This window comes from Carlito syrichta, unplaced genomic scaffold (assembly GCF_000164805.1).
Source record: "Carlito syrichta isolate Samal-C Ts95f unplaced genomic scaffold, Tarsius_syrichta-2.0.1 Scaffold309895, whole genome shotgun sequence".
Taxonomy (NCBI): Eukaryota; Metazoa; Chordata; class Mammalia; order Primates; family Tarsiidae; genus Carlito; species Carlito syrichta.
This window is the reverse complement of record NW_007253991.1, coordinates 624,872-639,039: the sequence shown is the minus strand read 5'-3', so window position 1 is coordinate 639,039 and position 14,168 is coordinate 624,872. Positions and strand designations below refer to the sequence as shown.

The 14,168-nt window shown below is 50.9% G+C and overlaps 1 long non-coding RNA gene across 1 annotated transcript; it reads right to left on the bottom strand.

Annotated features, from left to right (window-relative positions):
• Window positions 1-1,403: 1,403 nt before the first annotated feature.
• Window positions 1,404-13,901, bottom strand: LOC110596555. The gene is made up of 4 exons (XR_002482547.1): window positions 13,817-13,901; window positions 13,157-13,244; window positions 12,694-12,836; window positions 1,404-1,486 (listed from the first exon to the last, which is right to left on the bottom strand). It is a non-coding gene; the product is annotated as an uncharacterized LOC110596555 (long non-coding RNA).
• Window positions 13,902-14,168: the final 267 nt, after the last annotated feature.

The following is a 14,168-nucleotide window of genomic DNA, read 5'->3' as shown; positions in this document are numbered from 1 at the left end:
TGTGGTGGCATGCACCTGCAGTCCCAGTTACTCGGGAGGCTGAGGCAGAAGGATCACCTGAGCCCAGGAGGTCAAGGCTGTGGTCATGCCACTGCACTTCAGTCTGGGTGACAGAGTGAGACTCCAACTCAAAAAAAGAAAAGAAAAAAGACTAAAGAATTTGAATGACAGCCCTGTTTCTCTGGCCCTCAGTGTTTCTTCAAAAAAATGGGGGACTAATAATACCTATCACAGGATGATAGTAAAGACTCCATAAGATCACACATGTGAAGGTACCTTGTATCTAGTAGGTGCTCATTTTGTCTACTCCTTTCCTATTATAACCGACTTTTTTCCAGGTTTGGGCTGATCCTCTATTAAGGTTTCTCAGATGAATGTAATGACTGACCAGCTCAGCACAAATTTTCCCCTCCTGAGGGGGGGAAAATCCCTCTTGGGAGGACTTGCCTCAGGTTGGGACCCCACCCTCCTTTCCGGACCCTTCTTCCACTGTGGCAGAGACTTCTTACTACCCCCTAATACCAGCCTTCCTTTCATTCTGTAGTAATAGAATTCCTAAGTTTACACTAAACATACAACCAGAGAGACAGAGAGAGAGAGAGAAAGAGAGAGAGAGAGAGAGAGAGAGAGAGAGAGAGAGAGACACTACATTTTCCAGCATCCCTTGCAGCTAGACATAACCATATGACTAAGTTCTCACCAGAGGGATATGAAAGGACATGAACTATACAGTTAGCAGATCTAACCTTTAAAATGGTGGCACTTCCCTTTCTCCTTGCCTACTGACTGGAAAGTGAATGAGAAGGTAGCATTACCCCATGGACGAAGATGACACTCTGAGCAACAAGATAGAAGGAACCTGGGCCCCTGGACAAGCTCATTCAACAGAGCTTTCCTGGACATCCTCCTACCTCTAGACTGTGACACCCCTGTCTGGTTACCGACGCTGTATTTGGGGGGGGCCCTTTATTATGTCAATTCAGTCTGCTCCTAGCTAATACCCCCTCCTCCCCTTATCAGAAGTCATCTTTGGATCTTGTCTTAGGCAAGAACAGTCTGGAGCCAAGATCAGCCTCGAGAGCAGATCAGATTTCATAATCTGGCTGCTTGTAAACCATATCCAGCCCACAGACATGCTTTGGTTGGCTCATACAGTGTATTTTTTAAATTTTGAATTCGTTGTCAACATTTACAAATTGAGAAGTTTCACATAAAAATCTAAATGTCTAGCTTCTCTTGAGAAATCGGAAGGTCTGGCAACTCTGAGCCCACATTCTTGCTTGGCAAAACTCAGCTGATGGGAAATTGCCTCTTCAGATGGGACCCGCATGCTTCAGGGCACCGTGGTCAGTGCCTGTGGCAGATGCCACTGTGGCCTGGAGTCTTGCCATGTCGGAGTCTGATGGCTGATTCCAACCCTCAGGGCCTGCGGGCCTTTCCCCGAGGATTTTTGCTGGCCTCATGGAGACTTCCCGGCACACGAGCGCTGTAGACCAGAGGGGCCAGAGAATTAAAGCATGCTCAGCAACCCCCAATCAGTGATGGGACTTGGTGTCGAAACACCTAGGTCCCATTCCCCAGGTGGGTAGCTGAAGGGCACTTTGGACACTGGTTCCCGGTGTCTGCATCGCAGTTGCCCACAGTGGTTTAACCACTCCAGACATACACTTTATTGACTGGCTGATGTTTCCCCACATCACCTTCCAAATCAACAACTTGCACTCAAATCCGGTCTCAGCTCCTGCTCTAGGGAGGCCCTAGTCACCAGTCTCTTTGGTTTTCCACATAATATGAAGCATTTATCATCATGCTGGGCTGTCATTTTTCTCCTGGTAGAAAAATATTTATCTGTATTTAATATTTATTACAAATGAATAGAAAATGGAAAGATATATCCAAAGGGCAATGTGTTGCAGGGAGAAAAAAATAGGTGAGAATATATATCTTCATGAAATAAAGAACATTCCTCCGTGTTTAACATTCAATACTGGTCTGCTTGGTGCACTGACGTCACCTGCCTGGCCGGCGGCCACGTGTGTTTGTCATCCCTGGTGTACAGTGCTGAAGGCTCTTGTAGAAACTCAAGAGTCATTAACCCCTGATTTTGAAGGAGGCTCTGAGATTAGCGAGGTGGACCTTTGGCTGCATTGTGAGGGAGAAAGCAGGAAGGCACCTACGTTTCCGTTGGAGGAAGGACTAAAGGGCATCTTGGCACCTGGGCCAGGCCGGGGAGCTCAAGGTGGCATGGGGAGGGGTCCTGAGAGGCGGATGGCTGACCCCTGACCTTTTCAAGATCTTGTGAAAAATCCCCTCCCCCACAGCCTCTGCGGGGCTCCGGGTCTGCACCCTCGCCAGAGCACAGCTCTGCTTACAGCGCCTCGCCTCCTGGCAGTGGCTCTTCTGACCAGGAGCACCTGGAGGGCAGAAGCTATGCTTTATCCTACTTTGTATGCCCCTGGCTGGCAGAGAGCTGGCTACATGGTGGATGCCTGAAAGAGATATCTATCTGTCTTTTGTCTGTGGGCCAGCGGGACCCTGGCGCGAGCGCACCAGAATTGCTATGTAAGCCAGGGGGCGCTGTGGTTCAATGTTAGTTTCTCAAGTGGGGAGCCGAAAAGATTTTTTTTTTATCCGTATGATGCAGTGATCAAGACTTAGGAGCCAGTGGCATGGGCTCTTTGAAAAACTAGCTCTCTCTTGCCTGGTCTACAATCGACCCATAAACGAATGTGGGTTCTGGGGTCAGTCTGCCCAGGTTCAAATCCCAGCTTCTCCACTTCCTAGCTGTGTGGCCTTGGACGAGTCATTTAACCTCTCTGTGCCGCCATAACAAATGGAAATGTAATGAGTGAACACATGTAAAAGTGCTTTGTATTGTCCCTGCACAGAGAAAGTGCTAGAAACATGTGAGCTCTTTTTGGCTGTGGTTGGAAACAACAGGATCTGGATAAAAAGAAAGCCATGGTAGAAAAGTATCTAGAAGGCTATTCTCAGCGATTGGTTTTTATTGCCCTTTTTCTACTTATTTGTAATTTCTGATTTTTTTTTTAAACAGTAATGGCGTTACCTCCATAAGTTGAAAAGTTTACGAGAGTGACAAAAGAAGAAAAAGAAGGCTGTGGCATCATACTGACCAGCTCTGCTTCCTGGGACTCCTGCACCAAGAAGTTTCCATTCTGCCTCCAAATCAACAGGGGAGGGGCTTGAGCAGAGGTTCTGTGTGTTCTCGGCGGTCTTCGGAATCCCAGGGATTCACGTTGCAAGGTCTCCTGGTGCCCATGCTCCACATGAAGCAAGTCCACCGATTCTGTTATCACCTTCCTCACGGCCAGCCACAGGGCGATCTCACCCCGACACCCCTCTAGGGCCCACCATGGAGAGAGGAGCCGGCACAGGCTTTTCTGCCAGCGGGTAGGGGTGTTCATTCATTCATTCACTCACTCGAGGACTATTTCTGTGCCAGACCCTGAGCAAGGAATGGGGCTTCGGGGAGGCTCTCACTGGATGATGCTCAGTAGTTGGCCGTGGGGTCACGTGAGGGTGGTCTTCGGCCTCCCTTCAGGTCTATGCCCTGCCCTTCCCCGCCCTGCTCCACCCTCAGGAGGCTGACCCAGGAGGGCCGGGTTAATGCGCCCCTTGCCGCCGGCTTCCCATTGGCTGGACCAGTGAAGAGCCCTGGCGGGAAATTGGAGGGAGGGGGAAGGATGAGGCTGGAGGATTTAGCCCTCTGGTCCCCTTGCTGCCTCATCTGGACCTGGACCTGTCCCTCCAACAAACGTCACTGACGGTCTCACGGTGGCCTTCTCTACATGACCTATCCTCCCAGTTCTAGTATCAGCTCCTCCCTGCGGGCCCCACCTGGCCTAGAAACAGGGCTACTGAGTGGGGGTCGACACCCTCCCTTACATCCCCTCACACTCAGCCCTTTGGTAAATCAGCCCTCCTGGAATTATTCTCATTTGAGTGGAGCATCTGTCTCCTGCTGGGATACTTATTTATTTATTTATTTTTTTGAGTTGGAGTCTCACTCTGTCACCCAGGCTGGAGGGCAGTAACACGCTCCCAGCCACCGCAATCTTGACCTGCTGAGCTCAGGCCATCCTTCTGCCTCAGCCTTCCAAGTAGCTAGAACTCCAGGCATGCACCACCATGCCCGGCTAATGTTTTGATTTATTGTAGAAATGAGGTCTCGCCAGGTTGCCCAGGCTGGTCTCGAACCCATGGGTTCAGGTAATCCTTCACCCCAGCCTCACCACAAAGTGCTGGGATTATAGGCAAGAGCCACTCTCTGACAGATATGGTTAACCTGCATTCAGCAGATGAGGAAACCGAGGTACACTCACCCCAGGAAGGTGGGAAGGAGAGGAGGTGGCACTGAAACCCAGGCGGGGTGGGTGAGTGTGGGGTGTAAATGGTTGAAGTCCTGGGGTGGTCTCTTTGGGACCTGGGACTGGGCCCCTCTGGATGCCTTCCCTCTCTTGATGCTCACCCTCTAGCCTGGAAGGGCTGTGGGAAGGAGGGGGCTTGGCAGCGGGTGCTGGGAGCAATGCTGGCTCTTTTAGCAGGCTTACCTTTCACTGGGGCTTTTCTACCATCACAGTAAAACCAAGTTCAGGGCCGGGCTCAGTTTCTGCCAGGGCCAAAGCCCACAGGGCTCATGTGTCTGCTCTGATCCAGGCAAGGGAAGCCAGTTTAGTCTGGGAACTCTCCCTTAGGGACCTCAGGGGGCTGGAAGACGCCATAAGGCCTTTTTCCCAGGGGTCCCCTCCCACTTCCCAGGTTCTTTCTCCAGATCCTGTCTTGTTTAGAAACACAATCTGAAAAGTCACTTCCAACCCAGACTCACAGTTCTCACCCAAACTCTCCACATTCACACACACACACACACACACACACACACACACACACACACAGCCATACACACACAACCTATCACTCTGCATTTTTTAAAAATGTTTTTTGAATCAGGGTCTCACTCTGTTGCCCTGGCTACAATGTGGTGGTACAATCACAGCTCACAGCTCCTGAACTCAGTCGATCCTTCGCCTCAGCCTCCCAAGTAGCTGGGACTACAGGTGTGCACCACCATGCCTGGCTAATGTTTGTGACTTTTTTTGTAGAGACAAGGTCTCACTATGTTGCTTAGACTGGTTTCAAACTCCTGCTCAAGCCATCCTCCCATCCCAGCCTCCCAAAGTGCTGGGATTACAGGCATGAGCCACTGTGCCCGGCCACACTCTACATTTTTAATGAGATCCTATAGCAATGCCTAAACTCAAAGAATAGTGGGATTTCAGGCACTGGGTAAGAAAGAAACTTGAGCTGGGCTCAGTGGCTCAGCCTGTAATCCCGCACCTTTGGGAGACTGAGGTGAGTGGCTTGCCTGAGCCCGTGGGTTCGAGACCCGCCTGGGCAACTTGGCGAGACCTCATCTCTACAGTAAATCAAAAATTAGCCGGGCGTGGTGGTGCGCACCTGTAGTTCCAGCTACTCGGAAGGCGGAGGCGGAAGGATCGCCGGAGCCCAGCAGGTCGAGGCTGCGGTGGCCGGGAGAGGCCACTGCCCTCCAGTCTGGGCGACAGAGTGAGACCCCAACTCAAAAAAAAAAGAAACTTGATTGCCTTTTTTCAATCAAGCCAGAAACATGTATGAATGACCACCCCACCTACTCCAAACCGGGGTAATTTGAAGACCAAAGGGGGCACTATGAATAACCAACCCCAGATAGCTGGAATAAATAGAAACTGTCCCAGGTACACCATGACATGGGACCACCCCACCTATGGGTAACAAGAAGTTGGAGATGAGTTTTTCTTTAGTCTTAGTATCGTGGCCAATATAGCCAAGCTAGACATTAGGCACAAAGAACCCACGTGTCCCAGAGCAGGGCTTCTGCCATGTGCTCCATTGGTATCGGTGAAGTAATGAACCCTTTTCAGAATAATGGTTATTTACTTATTTTGAGACAGGGTCTCACTCTGTTGCCCAGGCTGGAGTGCAGCAGCATGATCATGGTTCACTGCAGCCTCAACTTCCTGGCTCAGGTGATCCTTCCACCTCAGCCTCCCAAGTAGCTGGGACTACAGGCACACGCCACCATGCCCAGCGAAATTTTTTTTTTTATTATTATTAGTCATGATGAGGAGTCGCTATGTTGCCTAGGCTGGTCTCAAACTCTTGGGTTCAAGCCATCCTCTTGCCTCAGCCTCCCAAAGTGCTGGGATTACAGATGTGAGCCACCGCCCCTGATCACAGAATAATGGTTTTAAAATCCTCAAAATAAAACACATTGGGTTACAGAGAGAACCAGTATAGCTATCAAAATATTAAACAAATTTATGATATAGTAACACTGCTGCTTCTTTATTAACACGTTAAATAACATGATCTAGCAGTGGGTCTAATTACTACTGTAATTTTTAATTGGAGATGAGCATAAAATGTCATTTCAGATATCTGTGACAACCACAGTGTGATACGCGAATATCTCTGATTTTGGTAGGTGACAAAGTCAGGCTCTACTAATACTATTGGGGGGTTGAAGTCTGCATTTTGAACGGAAGGAAATGCCAATTTTCAGTTAGAGATTCACAGACATGAGAAATCAGTCTTTTTCCTGTGCCAGACTACAGACCCCAGTGAAAGCCTTTTTCCTAAAGGGAGCCACTAAGCAGTCAGGAGTGCATCCAGGAGTATTAAGGAGTACTCAGGGGCTGGGCACGGTGGCTTACACCGGTAATCCCAGCACTTTGGGAGGCTGAGGTAGGAAGATTGCTTGAGCCCAGGAGTTCGAGTTCAGCCTGGGCAACCTAGCGAGACCTCATCTCTACAAAAGAATCAGGGCATAGTGGCACGCCCAGCTACTCGAGAGGCTGAGGCAGAAGGATTGCCTGAGCTCAGGAGGTTCAGGCTGCCGTGAGCCATGATTATGCCACTGCATTCCAGCCCCGGTGACAGAGTGAGACCCAGACTTTTTAAAAAAGAGGGCGGAGAAACAAGAAAAGAAGACAGACCCACTGGAGGAAAATAATCTAATTATTGTTTGTATCTCATCGTCTTCAGACTCATCAATCTATCTTCCAGTAGAGTAGCATAGGTCTGGGAATTTGCGGGGAGACCCACTCCTTCATATTATCGGGAGTACCAACACCCTTCCTCTTAACAGCCAGACGACTGGGGACAGAAACACACCATAGAAATGCCTGGCTGGATGCCCCTTTCTTTCTGAGGACCCGATGACAGTCCTTCCGGTGGGGGCACAATTCAACTGGAGTCTGCCCCAAAGAGGACAAAAATCCCTTACAATCAGATGCTTGCAAAGGAGACAAGTAGCTGGGCATGGTGACACACGCCTGGAGTCCCAGCTACTCGGGACGCCAAGGCGGGAGCATCTCTCAAGCCCAGAACGTCATGGCAGCAGCGAGCCATGATTGTGCCGCTGCACTTCAGACTGGGCAACAGAGTGAGACCCTGTTTCTAAAAAAATACAATTATAAATAAATAAAGATAAAACACTATTCTTTCAAAAGGAGACAAGTTGAGGAGTTTGTACGTAAGAACCATCCCCAAACTCAGGGAGTCGTGCATATGTAACTGGCCACAGGGGACATCTGTGTGTACCACGACACATCCTGGAGGCCCATCTGAGTTCAGGGAAGCTCTGACAAGACTTTGGCAGATGTTTCCAGAATCAAGCACTTGCAGAGGCTTTCTCCAAAGCCAGCAAAGTCCACTTCATTACACAGGCACAGGTAGACGTGCTCATTTTCTGGGGACGACCCTTCAACGTTACGGGGGTGGGCACCTGTGGATAAATGTCCCAGCCTCTCCTCCCTCCACGGGACGATGCAAAGGTGCATTGTCCGTCGCAGTTCCCTGCAGGTTACCCAGTGGGTGACCGGCAACACACAGCATCTTCAGTGGCCGTTCTTCCTCCCTCCCTCCCTCTTTCTGGATCGCTTCCCAAATAAATGATGGCACCTGCCCTGGACTCGACTCCGGCCAGCCTTGAGGCAAAAGCTCAGTCAAGGCTGTGGCTCTCCACGTAGCTGAATAGCCCAGGCTTCCTAGAAGGGTCCCCAGCCCCCCATGGCCTCATGGCAAGGAAGCTGAAAGCACTGGGAAAATGCTGGGAGCTAGAGAAGAAACTGGAAGAGGGAAAGATACTGGGAAATTTATACAATTCAGTAGGTCTAGAAAGAGCAGGAACCTGGCTGGGAGACTGCGGAAAGAGCACGCATTGAAAAATGTGCCCATGGCAGTCGGGAATCTGTCAACTGACAGGAGAGGGTTTGGTGAAGAAAACGAGCCGGAGCGCGGTGTCAAGCGGACAGATTGGCCCAATTAAGGCCCGGGGGAGGCTGGGGAGGAAAGTGAGTTATGGAGCCCTGGCCAGGCCTGGTGGGAAGTCTCGAAGAGCCACTCCCAGCAGGGTTGAAGCACTGAGTCCCAGAGGACAAAGGGGAGGGGAAGAATCTTGCAGAGGCGACGTACACAACTGTCTGCATTCAGGGAGGCAGGTCGGCATGTCCTCAGTGTGCAGTCTGTGAGGCACTGATGCTGTAAGACGCTTTGGAAAAAGGGGACCGTCTGTGGGAAGCCTTCCTCCGCCCTACCCCAGAGTCATTTTTTTAGCAAGCGCTCATGGAGTACCTCATCTACTCCAGGCATGGTGCTGGGATCATAGCAGTAGCAGACAGATGACATTTCTGCCCTCAGAAATGTTGCAGTGTTTGGGGGAAGAAAATCGTGAACTAAGTAATCACAATATTAGCTAACACTCGCTGCATGGCGGGCACGAGTTTCCACGTGTGATGTTATTGAGTCCTCACAACAACTTACGAGACAAGAACGGCATGACCATTCTTGTAGAGATGAGGACACAGGCACAGAAAGTTTCAGTGAATTGGCCAAGGACGAAAAGCAGCAGTGAAGTGGTAGAGCTATGACCCACACCTCAGCAGTCCAGCTCGCAAATCTGCATTCTGACCCACTACACGATAGGGCCTTGTACATGAAAGCCTCTGACAAGTCCTGCAGGCAAGAATGGCGATGTAATTTGCAGGAACCGAGGCAGAGTGAAAATGCACAGCCCGGCTGATGGCAGGGAAGTCGTTTACCCAGGGAGACGTCCTTTTCCCATGGTGCTTCAACTCACAGCACACAGAAGGTCCCCAAGGGGCTGTAACTTCCTTGGTGCCTGGGTGGGAGGTAGGTGAGACGGCCCCACTGAGCTGTCTCCTGAGATCCCGTCCTAGGGCGTGGTGCAGGGGCCACGGCGTGTGAGTCGAGGCACCCAGCTCCCTGACCCAGACGCCATTGTCCCAGGGGACTTCTCTCACAAAGCGCGACTTCAAAGCTGAAAGTATTAAGGATTTCTTGTTTTACATTGCGGCTGATCAAAAGAAGAGAAAAAAGCGAGGAAAAGAAAAAGAAAAAGATTATTACAAATTTTTTTTTTTGAGTTGGAGTCTCACTCTCCAACTCCGGAGTCCGGAGCCCAGACTGGAGTGCAGTGGCCGCTCCTGCCCACCGCAGCCTCGACTTGCTGGGCTCCGGCGATCCTTCCGCCTCAGCCATCCGAGTAGCCGAAACTACAGGTGCGCGCTACCACGCCCGGCTAATTTTTGATTTATTGTAGAGACGAGGCCTCGCCAAGTTGCCCGGGCGGGTCTCAAACCCGCAGGCTCAGGCAATCCACCCGCCTCAGCCTCCCAAAGGGCTGAGATTACAGGCTGAGCCACCGAGCCCAGCCTCTTAAGAATTTCAAGACAGCAACAGCAAAGCACCAGATGCCAAGTGCAGGCCCTGCTGAGCACTGGGCCCTGAGCCACCATACTAGGCGTAGGCCCCACGGCAGCCAAGGAAGATAGCAAAGGCTGGCCCTGGTTCAACACAATCCTCCACGCCTACTGCGGCACAGAACCCCATGGGGTTAGCGATCCATGGTGCCATCTCTTAACAAACTTAACCCCCCCTTTTTTTTTGAGTCAGGGTCTCACTCTGTTACCCAGGCTAGAGTGCAGTGTGGCATAATCACGGCTTACCACAGCCTTGACCTCCTGGGCTCAGGCAATCCTCCTGCCTCAGGCTCCTGAGTAATTGGGACTACAGGCACGTTCCACCACACCTAGCTAGTTTTTGCTGTTGCTGTTTTTTAGAGATGAGGTCTCATTGTGTTGCCCAGGCCGGTCTCGAACTCCTGGTCTCAACCAATCCTCCTGCCTTGGCCTCCTAAAATGCTGGGAGTACAAGCGTGAGCCACCGTGCCCAGCTTTTAAATTTCTTAATAGCCCTGTGAGTCAGGAAAGTCCAGGGTTAGCATCACTTTTCCCAGAGAGAGAAACTGAGGCACAGAGAGGAAAGTGTTTCACTTGAATACGAAGTTGGATAAGATGTTCTTTCCCCTGGAGGTACCAGCTTTCCCAAACCTCCAAGACACTTTGACACATCCTCTGCTTGTCACGCAGAAGACTCTAATGCTGGCAGGTTGCCAGCCTGCAGTTAGTATTTATTAGAAAATCTCCAGATATGCCAGGAGATTACAGACCAGCAAATTAGCTTAGTCATTTCTCTAGTTTATTTAAGGAGCTCTTTGCAAGCTCTGCAAAAAAACCCTTTCAAGCACAAGTTATGGGAATGGGTATTTTTTGGTGCCTCACTAACGCCGTATCGTCCTGAGCTCTTCCTTGGGGAAGAGCAGTCCCACCAGACTAAGAGGAGATTGCTGTCTTTAATGCCAACCGATAACTCCACCACCCCTGGGAAGTATGGCGGCCATCTCCAAGATGGCCCCAGTGATTCCTGGACCTCCTCCCACACTGGACAGGGTCTATCTGTGTAAACAGTAGAATATTGGAGAAATGACAGAGTGAATCCTAAGAGCAGGTCATGAAAAACATGGTGGCTTCCACCTTGCCTTCTCTTACATACTCGCTGTGGAGGAAGCCAGCTGTTGTAAGGACACCCAACCAGCCCTGTGGAGAGGATCCCATGTCAAGGATCTGAAGCTTCCTTGCAATAATCATCTTGGAAGTGAATCTTCCAGCCTCAGTCAAGCCTTCAGATGACTGTAGCCCTAGCCCATGTCTTGACTTCAGCCTCATGAAAGACCCCAAGCCAGAGTCACCCAGCTAAGCTTTCCTGAATTCCTGACACATAGAAGCTTTGAAATAATGGATCCCTGCTGTCATAAGCTGCTATTTGGGAATTATTTGTTACATGGCAATAGATAACTAATACACTTTGCAAAAAAGCTAATGGGAAATCTAGCTGCTGTGGAGGAGGAAGGGACTGCTCTTCTGGAATTAGATCTAAACACAGTCACATCTTTCAGCTCATTGTCTAGCGGTTGACACTGTCACTTCAAGCGAGCCCCAGGGGACACAGCAGTCACAAATGTTGGAGGGAGAAAGGAGAGGTGGGGAAGGAAACTTGAGTCACTGTCTGAGGCTTTCAAACAGGATCACTGTGGTGGCTTGTGGCTCTTTGTGGGACAGCATGAGGCCACACCCCTGGGGTGAGAAGCAACCGTACTTTAGCGATGCATTCCACAACTGTGATTATTACCCTGAGACTGTAACAGCAGTGACTGCTGAGCACTGTGCCTTGGCGCTTCTTATTGACTTCCAGGGCCTTACCTCAACTCACCCACAGTCAGAACACGTCCATCGTGGGTGACAACCTAACTCACACTGGCTTAAGCCAAAACGAGCAGTTGCAGGCTCCTTGAAATTCAGGGGGTGTTCTAGGCTTCAGGAATGACCAAATCCATGGTCTCAAACAAGGTAACAGGGTTTTGTCTCTCACCCTCTCTTTCCCCAACCCCCATCTCCCTGTTTTTTCTTCTTTTTCCAGGAAAATGGACACCAGTAACTCTTCTAGCTCGCAACCTAAAAGCAAGGTACGATCTCTTCCGACGGCCCCATGTCGTGTCTCATGGAGGGAATCTGATGGGCCCTGCCTGGGCCACTTCCTTCAACCAACCACTGTGGACAGGGAGGAAGGGTCAGTGATGGCCTGGGCCTGGATCATGGGCACACTCCCTTCACCCAGCGGGTATGGGTGAGGGGCACAGTGATCGCCTGACTCAAGTGACTCAGAACTACATGGGTGGGCGTTTCCTGATTGAAAAAGGGGTGATCCACAGACCAAAATTGCATATATGCATGACTATTAACGTCCCCACCTTACAGATGCAGAAATGGAGGTTAGCCGCCAGCCTGCCCAGGGTCTCATAGCAAAGCCACGTGGGTCTGTCTGCAGGCTTGAAGTTCTTATCAGTACTGGAGGGTGCCTCTTCCCCTCCTTATCCCTCGGGATCCACAGGCAGGATCATCTCCCTCTCCAAAGCCAGAGCAGTCCCCGGGCCCCAAGCTAGGCCCTGGCAGCAACACCACATCCAACCCAAACCAGCCCTTCTCAGGGCACCCAGGTCGCCCAAGGCAGAAGACGCCCCCAAAGATCCTCTCTTCCTGACCCTGCCTGCACCAAGAGGCAGGCTACAGCTTGCAAATACGAAGCTGACCAGCCCAGCTGACCCCCAGGTGAAACTCTTCCTTGCTTTTGGAGTGAAGACTCAGACTTTCACCTCAGGAACACCTGGCTTCTGCCCACCTCTCTGGCTTTGTCTTCTGTTCTCTGTCCCAGTTACACTGTTCGTGCATTCTGTGAAAGTACCTTGCTTCCACTCACCCCAGGACCTTGGCAAATTCCGTTCCCTCTGCAAATTCCATTTCCTCTTCTCTTCCCCTGGAAAACGCGTCCTTCAAGTCAGCCCCTCAAGGAAACCGTCACGTCTCCATCGTCAGGGTCGGTGTCTCTGCTCAGACCACTCACTGTAGTCATGAGAATACATTCATGGGTAATTATCTGGTGAAAATCTGTCTCTCCCAAGAGCCTGTAAACTCATCAGAGCAGGGACCATGTCCGTGCTTCTGCTCACCATTCCTAGCTCTTAGCCCAGGCCCTGGCCCGGAACAGAGCCTCCAAAACATTTACTGAATAAATTTGAAAGGAAGAGAGAAAGAGAGGGAAGGAGGGAGGGAGGGACTTTCTGTGCCTCAGATGAGGGCTCCATGGAGTAAACCACAAGTATTTCAAAGATGTTGATTAAACTCTGAAACCAGGATGAACATGAAGAAAATGAAACTATTACCAGCATCAGAGGATTTATTGGCTGAGCCCGGCTGCTTTTCAGGAGGATTCCCTGAGTTCTCATTTACGGGAACCACAGGAAAAAAGTCCTAGGGGGAGAGGGGAAGAGAAGGAAGACAGGTAGGAAGGATAAGATAGAGGGGTTGGGGGCTGAGGGTGGGAAGGGGAGAGGAGGGAGGGTGGGGGGAGCCCACCCCAGCCGGTGGCTTTCCAGGAGGAGGGCCTGTAAATGGTGCAGGATGTCTCCTGCAAGCCCACACCAAAACACACAGGTACACCATGCCCAAGCGATGTCATGCTACGGGCTGTGACAGGTTGTCCCATGGAAGGGGGACGGAAAGTTGCACCCATGGCACGAAGTGCTAAGGTATTAAGGCCTTCGGTGGGAGGCGTGCTCACCAAGAAAAAGGAGACAAGCTCAGGACAGACATGGGGAGGGAGCAGGAAGGGTGGGGAGCGTGTCACACCCTTTCTCTGCCACAGGTGACCCACGGCTCTGGGCCTCTGTTTTCCCCTCTGGTTATGGTGGCAGGATGAAGGGATGTTTGTTGCTAAGACAGCAAAAGGTGGTCTGGCGGCCGGGAGCGTTCCTGGCATGATTAATTCATGTTCTGAACAAATGAACAGGAGCTGGCATTGCTGGAGGGGCTGGTGTACTCACAGGCGGCGGGGCCGGGGGCCTTGGGGTCTGGAATCTGGCTTGAGCTGTCAGCGAGTCACTGGAGGGAGGAACAGACACAGCATGCGATGGAGTTTCCTTGAAGTTCCTGCTGTCCAGCTCAGGTACTAGGAGATCAGAGGAGATGCAGTGTCATCCTTGGTTTTACTGTACAAAATAGTAAGTAGGTGTCCTGTTTGGGGGTTGGAAGGGACCTCAAGCCAGCATGGGGCCTCTCGGATACCATTTTGTTGTTGTGGTTTCTTTTTGGTTTTTTTGAGCAAGAAGGGGTTTACAAAAAGGCAGGGATATGACGGAAACAATGGAAAGAATGACTGCAAAAAGAAGGGAAGAA